Raw genomic sequence first — 13,709 nt, forward strand, 5'->3', positions numbered from 1 at the left:
CCAGGGCCCTCTCCTCTCCCCTCTCCTCAACTCCTCTTGTTCTCTCCACTCCACTCCACTCCACTCCTCTACTCTCTCCTCCCCTCTCCTCGACTCCTCTTGTTCTCTCCTCTCCTCCCTTCTCATCGACTCCTCTTGTCCTGTCCTCTCCTCTCTCCCCCTCTCCTCCCCTCTCCTCGACTCCTCTTGATCTCTCCTCTCCTCTCCTGTCCTCTCCTCCCCTCTCATCGACTCCTCTTGTTCTCTCCTCTCCTCTCCTGTCCTCTCTTCCCCTCTCCTCGACTCCTCTTGTCCTGTCCTGTCCTGTCCTGTCCTCTCCTGTCCTGTCCTGTCCTCTCCTCTCCTCTCCTCTCCTCTCCTCTCCTCTCCTCTCCTCTCCTCTCCTCTCCTCTCCTCTCCTCTCTCTTGTTCCATGACACTGATGAGGAGGGCATGTCAATAAGATCCACTGATAATTAAAAGGCTTTCAACACGCCATGTCACTAATCCCAACCTCACCTAAATGTGTGAATGGCACATATTATTACTAGGGTGTAATGAATGACCAGAAGGAGGATTGAGCAGCTAAAATCTCTAGCCTGACTGATGTTAACTAATGAAAACCTAAATACACCAAAGGACTGACTGACTGGGGCATGAATGAATGCCACGACACTACTGTCTCATGTGCCACATTTACCACCTTCCCCACAAAGCAGCGTCAGTGGAGAAAAAGGGCCCCTGGCCCCCCATACTTGCAAGACTGTCTCAAAGAGACACCACAGCAGTAAAGACAGTAGACAAAGCTGTCCATCAGGCCTTTACCTCCTGCCAACCCTCCCAGCTTGTTCAAGGGGCAGTAAACTGTGTTTTAACAATGTAGACCTACAAACTCACTGTCTGTCCGGTCTGTTTCACTGTTTCCCCATGTCAACTGTTTGTGACTCAGTCTGTGAAAACTAAATGGGTTCTCAAGAATGGCACAAAAAGTTCAGTTCATGTCGTGTGTGTGTGTTTGTGCGTGTGTGTGCGTGTGTGTGTGTGTGTGTGTGCGTGCGTGCGTGCATGCGTGCGTGCTTGCTTGCATGTGTGTGTGTGTGTGTGCGCATTCGTGTTCCTGAGTGTGTCTTTGTGTGTGCCTTTGTGTCAAGATATGAATGTCTTATCTCTGAGAGTCGTGGCTAAATCTGTTGATGGTAGAAACAATAAACCATACCTTTATTAAAGTTGAAAAGCTAAATAAATAAATGTGAGGGAATAGACGAGTATTATTTTAGTAGCTAGGAGATGGTTAATTACCATGATAATAAACCCAGCAGTAGATTTAGATACACAGCTGTGAGAAATAATGAACTTCTACCTCCTATAGTTAACCGCCATTACCTTTAAACACGACACACAATGATCCATTTAACCGTGAAAATCGAACAATGCAAGGCCTAACAAAAAGGTTATTTATGACAGAAGAACAGCAACTCCTCAAACTACTTTCCCATTCAGCCTCCTTCTTTGTGTTGAAACCCATGCCTGTTTGTTTTAGCACCTCGGTCTTGAACTGAAGTTCCCTCCAATACGGTTCAGCTCTCATTTCCTTTCAGGAGCTCTGAGAAGAGAAGAAGCTCAAGCAATTTTGTACAGAGTATATCCCATGTGTCTCTAAACCCCCACCCTACTAGATCTACAAAGGTAAAGATTTAATGCGCTGTGTTCTGTTCCTACTCTTCAACTATTGTACAGTTGAAGTCTGAAGTTTACATACACCTTAGCCAAGTACATTTAAACTCAGTTTTTCACAATTCCTGATATTTAATCCTAGTAAAAATTCCCTGTCTTAGGTCAGTTAGGATCACCACTTTATTTTAAGAATGTGAAATGTCAGAATAATAGTAGAGAGAATGATTTAGTTCCGTTTTTAATTCTTTCATCACATTCCCAGTGGGCCAAAAGTGTACATAATTAGTATTTGGTAGCATTGCCTTTAAATTGTTTAACTTGGGTCAAACGTTTCGGGTAGCCTTCCACAAGATTCCCACAATAAGTTGGGTGAATTTTGGTGTGTAACTGAGTTAGGTTTGCAGGCCTTTTTCAGTTCTGCAAACACATTTTCTATGGGATTGAGGTCAGGGCTTTGTGATGGCGACTTCAGTACCTGGACTTTGTTGTCCATAAGCCATTTTGCCACAACTTTGGAAGTATACTTGGGGCCATTGTCCATTTGGAAGACCCATTTGTGACCAAGCTTTAACTTCCTGACTAATGTCTTGAGATGTTGCTTCAATATATTCACATAATAACTTAATAATAATAATAACTTCACATAATAACTTCCTAACAATGCCATCTATTTTGTGAACTGCACCAGTCCCTCCTGCAGCAAAGCACCCCCACAACATGATGTTGCCACCCCCGTGCTTCACAGTTGGGATGCTGTTCTTCGGCTTGCAAGCCTCCCCCTTTTTCCTCCTAACATAACGATGGTCATTATGGCCAAACAGTTCTATATTTGTTTCATCAGACCAGAAGACATTTCTCCAAAAAGTACAATCTTTGTCCCCATGTGCAGTTGAAAACCGTAGTCTGGCTTTTTATGCGGTTTTGGAACAGTGGCTTCTTCCTTGCTTAGCGGCCTTTCAGGTTATGTCGATATAGGACTCGTTTTACTGTGGATATAGATATTTTTGTACTTGTTTCCTCAAGGTCCTTTGCTGTTGTTCTGGGATTGATTTGCACTTTTCGCACCAAAGTACGTTCATCTCTAGGAGACAGAACGTGTCTCCTTCCTGAGCGGTATGACGGCTGTGTGGTCCCATGGTGTTTATACTTGCGTACTATTGTTTGTACAGATGAACGTGGTACCTTCAGGCATTTGCTCCCAAGGATGAACCAGACTTGTGGTGGTCTACAAGTTTTTTCTGAGGTCTTGGCTGATTTCTTTTAATTTCCCCATGATGTCAAGCAAAGAGGCACTGAGTTTGAAGGTAGGCCTTGAAATACATGCACAGGTACACCTCCAATTGACTCAAATGATGTCAATTAGCCTATCAGAAGCTTCTAAAGCCATGACATAATTTTCTGGAATTTTCCAAGCTGTTTAAAGGCACAGTCAACTTAGTGTATGTAAACTTCTGACCCACTGGTATTGTGATACAGTGAATTATAAGTGAAATAATCTGTCTGTAAACAATTGTTGGAAAAATTACTTGTGCCATTGCCAAAACTATAGTTTGTTAACAAGAAATTTGTGGAGTGGTTGAAAAACAAATTTTAATGACTCACCTAAGTGTATGTAAACTTCAGACTTCAACTGTGTATTTAACATGACCTCAGTACTTATGAGTCATTGTAGTTTCAAGTCATTGAAGCGTAATAATCGGGAAACTGTCTGAATAAGATTGGAATGGAAAGATGTTCCTCTAAGAGACTGAGAAGTGATTGAGTACAGTTATCTAGTTAACCCACTTCCTGTGTGCAAACTCAAGTAGGCAAAGCACAGCTTCAACCCTCATAGCTAAACCAATGGGGACGTTCCTCTTGTTGTTCTAATCCTCCTTTTACTAACAAGGTCTTAATTCCAAGAGCAGATATGAACTAAACGTTACAGTATAACTTTAGACAAACCCCTCGCCCTACCCGGGCGTGAACAAGGGACCCTCTGCACACATCAACAACAGTCACCCACGAACCATAGTTACCCATCGCTCCACAAAAGCCACGGCCCTTGCAAAGCAAGGGGAACTACTACTTCAAGGTCTCAGAGCAAGTGACGTCACCGAATTGAAACGCAAGTTAGCGCGCACCACCGCTAACTAAGCTAGCCGTTTCACATCCGTTACATAAACATTATCCATGATCGTTAGACCGTTAGCCATAGTTGTATGAAAAAGAGTCTTGGACAAAAAGTATTGTATCATATGGTTAATTATGAGCAACAAAAATATCTGGGTGTAGTTACTCTGACATACATGTATTTTTCTTGTGAAAAACCCAGAATAAAACCTAGGATTCAAAATGGCCGTGAGAGAAAAGGGTATTTATTCCCAGTGTCTTGAAAAATGAATGTCTCTGCATTCCAGGTGCTGGTTTCCTGCTTTACTGGAGCAGAGTGCAGTTTGGTACATCACAGAGTATTACTTACAGCTTTCCGCAAACCATCACCACGCTTAGTTATTACACCGCGAGCTGTCAGCCAAACAAATGGCTGTGACTGAACGCTGAAAGGTCACGGTGGTGCAGTAAAATCACAGAGCAGAGTCAGGCCCGCTACCGAGCCTCTCTCTGAAGGGACTGAAGCACGGGCGTCGGGCACTTTCTTGAATTTATGGTTACGTGTCCCCCCCTTCTGAAAAATTGTAAATCTCGTAAAAGCAGCCCACATACTGTTTATGAATAGTAGCACAAGTAGGGAGATCACTTGTGGTGGCGTTTGAATATTAAGAATCTTTACTATTTGGCTCGCTGTATGTTTGCAACGTAGACTATATGCAGAAAATGTTCAAGTTTACACAGGGTTGTTGTGCCTAACAATGGAGACCAAACCATTTGAATAGGTGAAATCCCCTCTCAAAAGGCCCACCAAGGATCTTCTGAGAACACTCTCTGAGGAGTGTAGTAGTCACTGGATGAGTCTCTAGAAACGTTTCATCACAACAAGGGCTATCGTTGACCCAAGAGCAGTGGCGTGTATTCATGGATGCCAAGGGAAGCCGGGCTTCCCCCAAAACATTTACCATGACATTTTTTTGAAAACCCACCATTAAATAATGTATCTTTTGTCTCTCCGTGTTTCATAGTATTCCTTCAATTTGCAAGAGGCTGAATGTATCTCACCAGAGAAAGCGAAACAGCGCCCCTCTGTTATAATAATAGCCAACCAGCGTTGAACTAAATTGAGAGAGGTCAAACGTGAATGGTCCTGGCAAAACCCCCCAAAACGTGTCAAGGGAAGCCAGTTTGGATTTGGCTTCACTCCAATAACATCACATCACATCGAGAGCATACGTCATTGACAGAATCAACTTGAATTGTTGCATCTTGTTGCGTTGTTGTCCGGTGGCTAAAATTGGCCCTTTCTAAATTAGCCATGGATGGAGATAGGGATTTGGACTTATGGTTTTACTTAATTCTCAATACTGGCCAATTATTATAACATTGATTCTGATTCAACCATAAATTCAAACATTGTGCCCCTGGCCTGAGAGGATGGAACAAAAAAAATACATGTGTGTACTGTATGGTAGAGTCACAGATCGTTCCGTCAACATGAAAGAGAGGAGAATGGTATTGGCATTTCTCTACATGTAGGGTGAGTCAACGTGTTTTTTCTACTCGACCACACACACACACACACACACACACACACACACACACACACACACAGACACACACACACACACACACACACACACACACACACACACACACACACAAACAAACACACAGAAATCAGAACCATGGACAGCCACATCATATTTAGCTTACGTTGATTGGTCTAAATAGGTTTTGGTATATTTTAGATGTTACTGTATTAGACTAAGCATAGGTGATTTGATGGTGTCGAAATATTAAAGTTGAAATGGTTCTGGAATAGTGGCCGGCAGCTCCTGTTTTCTTTGCAACTTGCGGTAACTCTCCGTGGTTCTAAATCAATAGTTGTTTAGTCGTCCGCAAAATGTCAAAAACATGAACTTACTCGAACGTGCTGTAGGTCATGTAACTGTTTGTGGACTTCACCCAAAAGAGGTTGCTCTCCGGTTATGTGATGAAACACAGGTGTGGTTGAATTCATTCTGCCACTGTGTCTTCTTATTGTCTCAGCCTTAGGCCTATATATCACGGTGTCAAGGCATATGAACTAACAGGATATAGAGCAAACAACACAATTATCACAACACATACAGTAAGTTGTAATATGGCTTTTTTCCCTGGCTTGGCTTCCCCGGTGACTTTACCCACGCACCGCTACCGCATAAGAGCAGACCGGAGCCTGGGAATCCACACTGAATCACCGCTATTCACTATCACACGATACATGTCATGATTATTTCACTTCAATTGGTGTTTCAGGCGAGACGAAGAGAGGAGCCCCGTGGATAAGAACCCATCCCCTGCCTGTAAGTATAGTATCCTGTGGGCGATCTCTTCAGGTCCTGGCAATGTCGTACAGATGTTGAGCTTACGGCTCCAACTCCACTTCAGAGGAGAAACCACCTACTAGAGGATTTAGCCTGTCACCGTGACTCAGCCCAAAGAATGACTGCTCCTCTCTCGTCTGCTAGAGATAGAGGCCTCTTCAGGCAAAGGAGGAGGAGGCACTCGCATGACTAACACAGATTCACTGTAGCAAACAGGGCTCGCTCCGCTATGTGTACTGCCCAGAGCAACGAGGGTTGCGCCCTGGGCCTTCATAACCCTGAGCAACAGTGAAGTGGCATGTGGGCATTGATTAACCACTTGGTATCACCACTGTCTTTGCATCCAGAGGCCAAATGGTGTGTTAAACTGTGTTACACACCTCATGTTTTACAGCCACAGTTTGGACTCCTTCCGTCATCTCTACTGTTGGCAGCTGAAGCTCTAAAAGGGTGAGTAACTGTTCATCACTAAAACGTCACCCTGATCAGCAACGCCCTGATCTCCCTATTTAGCACAACATTAACCTCTCAACCAACCAGTAAGCTCCTGCTCAGAGGAAGCTGTCGCCATGACAGGGAAACACCACAGCCAGAGGGATCTCTTCAAACACCCTTAAGCCATGGCTGTAACCACTCTCCAGTCCACCAGCCACAGCTGCCAAACAGCAGCATAACAGAGTGAAACACACACAGCTCACCTTAAAATCCATGCAGTACTAATGGCTACTGACACAGTGGAAGGCCCAGTGACCCCAGCGAGGCTCTGGTGCTCAGTGTGAAGGCATGAGGGCCCACAGGATGAAGATTGCTACTGCCCCTGACAGTCCTTGGCTGCGTCTCAAGTGAGACCCTACTCCCAATATAGTGCACTACCCTATGGGCCCTGGTCAAAAGTAGTAAATAGGGAATAGGGCGCCCCTTTAGGATGCAGTCCTTGACTTCTACAGGGAGGAGCGAGGCCTCAGAGGGCCCACGGAGATCCCCAACCAGATCCTGACCCTGCGCCTGATTGTAGGAGCTGGGAGCTGAGTGTGCTGCCTTGTGGGGAGAAGATGGTAAAGGGGATTGATTGCTAAGGGATAACACATGGGCTGGGTGTATACCACATGTAAGACAAGCCCTGTCCTGGGTTCTCTAGTCTGTCAGTAAGGAGTCTGTGGCTTGGCAGCGTTTCAGCTCTTTTCCAATTTCATCACTTGTCGCCCTGATCTAATACAGAACCCCTACAGGCAGGATTTGGGTTGCCTGCTTTGAAGCTATTCAGCGCTGACAAATAAGTTATCACATCTCAAGTTTCTTCCCTTGCCATGGCCAAATCATGAATGCACTTCTTTATGCGAAATCAAAACGACCCCTTACCCTCTGACACCATTCAAAGTCCACTGATTCCCTGGCACCCGTCACTGGTTTTAGGGTGCATTTGAAATGGTTGGTGTTGTTGATTCGGTTTACTTCTTTTCACTGCACGAGGACATTTCTATTACTGATATCTGTCTCTCTCTCTCTCACACACACACACACACACACACACACACACACACACACACACACACACACACACACTCCCTGTTGCTGTCAAAAGGAGTGAGGAGAGATCATCAGGGTTATAGCGTCCCTTCAGGAATGAATTAACTGGTGAATCAAAGCAGAGCCATAGGAACTAAGAGTCACACTACATTAAATAAAGTACTGAGGAGCAGAGGAGGAGAGGAGGAGAGAGGCCCATGTCCCCTGTGGCCCTCTGGTCCGGACCTTTGATTTCTCGTGTGTGTGTGTGTGTGTGTGTGTGTGTGTGTGTGTGTGTGTGTGTGTGTGTGTGTGTGTGTGTGTGTGTGTGTGTGTGTGTGTGTGTGTGTGTGTAATCTGTGATGCCATTGCATGAAACGGAGCTCTGTTTTCATCATGTATAATTGCATTTGTGTTAAAATAGATTTTTATGCATATGATACAGTATATTAGTATGAGGGGCACAACTGGTTGGGATTGATTAATAACAATTAGAATCTAGATTATGCAAAAAACAAAGATATGTGAGAGAGAGGGAGAGAGAGAGAGAGAGAGAGAGAGAGCGAGAGAGAGCGAGAGAGAGAGAGAAAAATAGAGTAAGAGAAAGAGAAAGATATATATATACTGTATATGGAGAGAGAGAGAGCGGCTCAGTGAGCACAGCCTTGCCATTGAGAAGGGTAGACACAGGAAAACCTGGCTCCCTGTAGAGGAAACCTGAGACAGAGCTGCATTTCCTGACAAAATGTCAAAAATATAAAACAATTAGAGAGTGTAATTTCCCCAAATTAGAAACCCTAATTCAAGGTTTCAAAGACCTCTGTGATGAGAGTAGGCTACCAGTCCTGTTGGGGGAGGACGCAGAGACCTGTGGGTTGGCAGCGCACTACATTGCTGCCAGCCATAAGATGAGGGACAGTGTCTGACAGACCAATCAACCTGCACATGTACTCTACTGTATGCTTATTGTTATTGTTCAGTGTATAGTTATTTTGACCCTTGGTTATTGTTGTTACTGTTGTCCCGTTGACAATTTTGATTCTTATTATTTTCATATTGTAAATATCCAAGGTAAGCTTTGGCAATATGTACATTGTTACGTCATGCCAATAAAGCAAATTGAATTGAACTGAGAGAGAGAGAGAGTGAGAGAGAGAGTGAGAGAGAGAGAGAGAGAGAGAGAGAGAGAGAGAGAGAGAATATAGAGGCAGTCTGATCTAAATAAATTAAATAAGTATGACCTGTAGATATCTACAGTGATTGGGCTGAGACTCTTAAAAGCTCAAATTTGAATGTGTTGTTAAGATGGTCTTATAATGCAAGATACATCCCAGCTAGCACATTTGATTCCTTGGAAGTTGTGGGAACGTACATTTTTGGTTTTCCATTGATTCTGGGAACGAAACCATAAGTTTCCTGACTGGTAAAAGTGAACGTTTTTTTTAAATGTTCTGAGAACAGAAGTGAAAATTTGGCCTGTTCTGGGAAAGTTAATTTTTAGGTTGCAGGGAAGTTCTTGGAACATTTTACGGTGGTTCCCTGAAGGTTTTCCTGGGAGGTTTTATTCATGTTCTGAGAACTAATATTATTGGTTATTTGAAGATAATCATTTAACGTTCTTAGAAGATGTTTCAATAAGACTTAAAAATACTGCTAACTGGAGCTAACAGTTTTGAGCTCCGACAGAAATGAATCTGCTTAAGTATTAATCATGCAAACACATGTATTTTTTATTGTGGAACGGTTTCAGGGAGATTCGAGCCTATAATCTTCAGCTAGCATGCCATGTGTTTTTTTTTTACTAATTTCAAAGGAAACAAGCACTTACAAGATCAAGTGTGGCCAATTAGTGGGCGTGGCCAACACTCCTGAACACATTTAACAAGATAGAGGATAGAGAGAGATTTGTTGACGCTGAGAACGGAAAGTAAATGTTTTAAATAACATTCTTAGAACGTTCTTTGAATGATACTAACGTTTTCTTGTGGTTTTCATGGAACATTTTCTAAATGTTCTGAGACCATGACTTTAAATAAAACCATGACGAAACCTATAGAAATCGTTATGCTGAATTACTAAAATTGCCGCACAGGAATGTTCTCGGAACAATTTGAGAACATTACTTAAATAGAACCATAAGGAAACATGTAAGAAAAGTTATGCTGAAGTACTGAAATTCACACCTAAGACACATGAATGTTATGCACTAGCTGGGCACCCTGCACCATTCCCAGAACATTGTGGGAAGGTTGTACGCAAAATAACCGTAGGACAACCACACTCTCACCAAGCTCTAACAAACATGGTTCTCAGAATGTTAGGTGCCGGCTGGGATATTGGCCTCTTTTTTTTTATAACATTTTTTCAAATGAAAGAAAACGTATATTAGACAAGGCAGTGTAACGAGCAGATAAATAGTTGATGGAGGCTAAGTTAAACAATGGAATTAAACAAAGTTTGATTCATATTCAAATTCCCTCCAAAGATAGCAATTGGTTTGACCTGAGCCAGATGTGATGTGGTGTTGAGAGGAATAGTACAACACTGTTCACGCCTTTGTCTGAGCCAAAGCTGTAGAAACAGCCAAGCTGGATAACTGTAGAATACCATTTACACAAAGGTGAAAATTAATGGTATTAAAACTGACAGTTTCAAACTTTGCGGTCAGAGTTTTCCCTCTGAAACAGAGGAAAGCATAGTTTACACAACCTGACAAAATCGACTCACTTCACATGATGCAATCCATAAGGACTGTGCCATAAGAAATATGTGAGGTGAGCCACTGTTTTTTAGTGGTTCTAGTGTTGTCCCCTTAGGACAGAGACAGTTAATGCTGCCTTTGTCAATAGAGCCATAGTGCACACACACACACACACACACACACACACACACACACACACACACACACACAGCCTCCAGGGCAGACTGCTGTGGTCAGGGGCCTCTCTGAACAAACCAAAATATTAGTTTTATGGAAGGTATGGCAGCAATTACTACTCTTTGCTGTGTGGGAAGAAGGGAACCTCTGAGAGAGAGAGAGCGAGAGAGAGAGAGAGAGAGGGGGGGGGGGGGGGGGGGAGTAAGCATTTCACTGTTAGTCTACACCTGTTGTTTACGAAGCATGTGACAAATAACATTTCATTTGATTTGAGAGAGGGAAGGGGTTAGTCATGTGATGTGATTTAGTGTAATTTGATTGTAAATTCCCACTTCTTAACAGTTGGACATCAGATAGCATTTAACATTTGAATAAAAATTAACGATAACCATATATACTGTAGGTATCTCACAGTAATTTCTCATCTTTTCAAACAGGCAGAAATAAGAATAAGGTAGCATCCAATTCGAAAGCTTATTTCACTACATGGTAATGCAAACGGTTTAAGCCTTAACCAACCTGTTATTTCTAGTGTTTAGCCAGTGGCATTTCCTTTCCCCTGCCTGAATGATTTCCTAGGCCAGATAGCTTAATTGGTGCTGTGTTCTTGTTTATGGGGATAAGATACTTTTCAATCCTCTCAGTGGGGAGTTTGACTCACTTTTCATCCATGCATCTCCCCTGCTCCTCTCTCTCTCCTGAATACTAGACTCAACTTCTATTCCACTTTTTCAAACACTTAAGAAACCAGAAAGTCCCTCTCTTTTTGTCTGCGTTCTCTGGAGAAGAGAAAAGCTAGCAGAATCAATAAAGGCATTCGTGGAGTGGGCCAGCGGTGTGAAATGTCCCAAATGACACCATATTCCCTATCTAGTGCACTGCTTTTGACCAGGGCTGGATAGGATGCCATTTGAGAGGCTGAGATGAAAGTGGGGGTAGGTTGATGACCGCAGCACCAAGCCTCAGTCGCCTTTGAATAATGTGAAAGGCTCATCATTTCTTTAAATCTTTTCAACTCTTCGCTGCCTGACTGCTGGAACTCTTCATTCTGCACAATAGAAAATGCACAAAAACTTTTTTTTTAGTGCAAATGAACTAAACCAACCAACAGGACATTCACGTAAAAAAAACACACACGTCCCAGGCCAGAACCAACTCTGTTTGGAAACAGAGAGTGGTAAACATATTAGAGGAAGGTATTGATTTATTTAGAACCTTTTTTGATATTACTCATCTTCCTACATTTCGATTATAATGCTTATCTCTATTAACAAGCACCCCTAGCTTATTTTCTCTCAAATAAAAACAAGACTATTAGCAAATGCATCTTCAAATTTGGTTTCATGTTTTGATTGTAATTTATTCACACATTGATAACACACCAGGGAAACATTAACAATGAATATTAATTGCATCCATTGAAATGCACAGCCATGTAGATTTTCTGCATTGAGTGTGACTGCTAATGACTCTCAGTAGTAAACACGCACATTTTCTGCTAGTTTGATGCCTTTCAGATTCAGGGGATTTAGGAACGGTATCTTTCAATCAAGTAGGCTAAAGTCACGAAAGCTCAAGTTAAAGCTAGAATCCTTCATTGAAACAATAACAAAGCGAACATCCAGACTCTGTTTTGGTAAAAAAGCTGAGGGATGGGCCTGGAGACATGTAACCACGCTCAAATTCATATACACAGCTATGGATGCAAGGACCGACCATCCATGATGTCAAAATTATAGTTTGAACCATGTTCTGAGGTTTTACAGCGTGTGTTTACATTTACATGATTTACAAATATAGGGACTAAATATTGGACTAAAACAACCTTATATTTGGGGTTATGATGGGGTACGACAGTTTAACTAAATTTATATTCTTCAAAAATCAATGGGTATATCATTTAAAAAAATGTAAGTACATTTTTTTATGTAGCAACTAAGGATTCTCGCTATGCAAACATCGGGCTATGATGTATCGTGCACAACTCTGACAAATAGATCAAGTTGCAGCGCACGCAGCATTTGTGACATTCCAATGTGAAGTCAGTTAAGTTGAAAGTGGATATGTTTCAAGTAACTCCGAATGGGACGTTTTGTCTATATCTATATGATTCATGTTCACAATTTTCATAGTTTTGTATTTATTCTGTATGGTCAACATTCCAAAGAAAACGCGGTTACGTTTTAAATACCCTTTTAGGCAATTCAAAGTAACACTTTCAAATTTGCACTGAAATGAATATTTCAAATGATTGACTAGCCTATTCACAATAAGAATAATATTCTAATAATGAATAAGAAATATGATTTCCAGAGTTCATCATCACATGCGTGTCCAGTCCACCTACCTCAGTGGTGATACCTGTGGTCGGTATGGTCTGACCCGGTGCGTCTCCCTCGGTTCTGTTTGCCCACTAGTTCTATACAAGCAACGCGATCGAAGATTACCGTTAGGTCAAACTTTCTCGGTCAAAAAGCAAGAAGTAACACACTCCTTCCAATGCAAGGATGAAATCCATAAGTTATATTCTAGTAGCCTAAACACGATCAAGACTAACTACATTCCTCTTCCCAACTTTTCATAAAGTTCACCGTAAGACTTTATGTGTGTCGACTCAACTTTTTACAATCCATCACCGAGAATAAACGAAACAAGTTTTTGAAATCGATCCTCCCTTACTAAGAAAACATTGCACGATATCGAACTTTGTAGCCTGAAGAGGTCTAAAAGGTTTGAGGGTGGTTCGTTCTTCGTCAGAAATGTGGTATTGAGACGCCAGGCTGGTATGTTTTCAATCTGGTTCTCTCTCTCCCCCCTCTCTCTCTTCTCTCACTCCTCGCTAGCTCTCTGGTGAGTATTACCATTTGCTGTACCAGATGGGCCGGGCTAGCCAAACCAACTAAGGCTCAAGGTTTAGGGAAAAGTTGTGTAAAGTTTCACCATGGTTTAATATTAAGAGTTTGACCTGCATCCAAGCTCCCCATAAGGTTTTAGTGTCTCAGCCAATTAAAATAGACATGTTTTAAATATACTTATATGTATATATTTAAAACATATTAGACTAGGGTTTGTATGTGTAGGATATTGTATGTGTAGATAGGATTTAAAAATACGAAATAATTGCATAATAATAACATTACATTTAGATAAATGAACAAACTTGAGTCATTTTGTGTGCTGAAATGTATGCAATGTTTTTATCCTCAACAGTCAAC

The 13,709-nt window shown here is 42.1% G+C and overlaps 1 protein-coding gene across 1 annotated transcript in view; it reads right to left on the reverse strand.

The window, feature by feature from the left end:
• LOC110497104 (zinc finger protein GLI2) overlaps positions 1 to 13,308 on the reverse strand; it is a 91,286-nt gene extending 77,978 nt beyond the window's left edge. The window contains exon 1 of the mRNA XM_036952397.1: positions 12,842 to 13,308. The gene's annotated coding sequence lies outside the window, so the exon portion shown is untranslated. The remainder of the gene's footprint in view (positions 1 to 12,841) is intronic.
• Positions 13,309 to 13,709: the final 401 nt, after the last annotated feature.

This window comes from Oncorhynchus mykiss, chromosome 18 (genome assembly GCF_013265735.2).
Source record: "Oncorhynchus mykiss isolate Arlee chromosome 18, USDA_OmykA_1.1, whole genome shotgun sequence".
NCBI classification, from domain to species: Eukaryota; Metazoa; Chordata; class Actinopteri; order Salmoniformes; family Salmonidae; genus Oncorhynchus; species Oncorhynchus mykiss.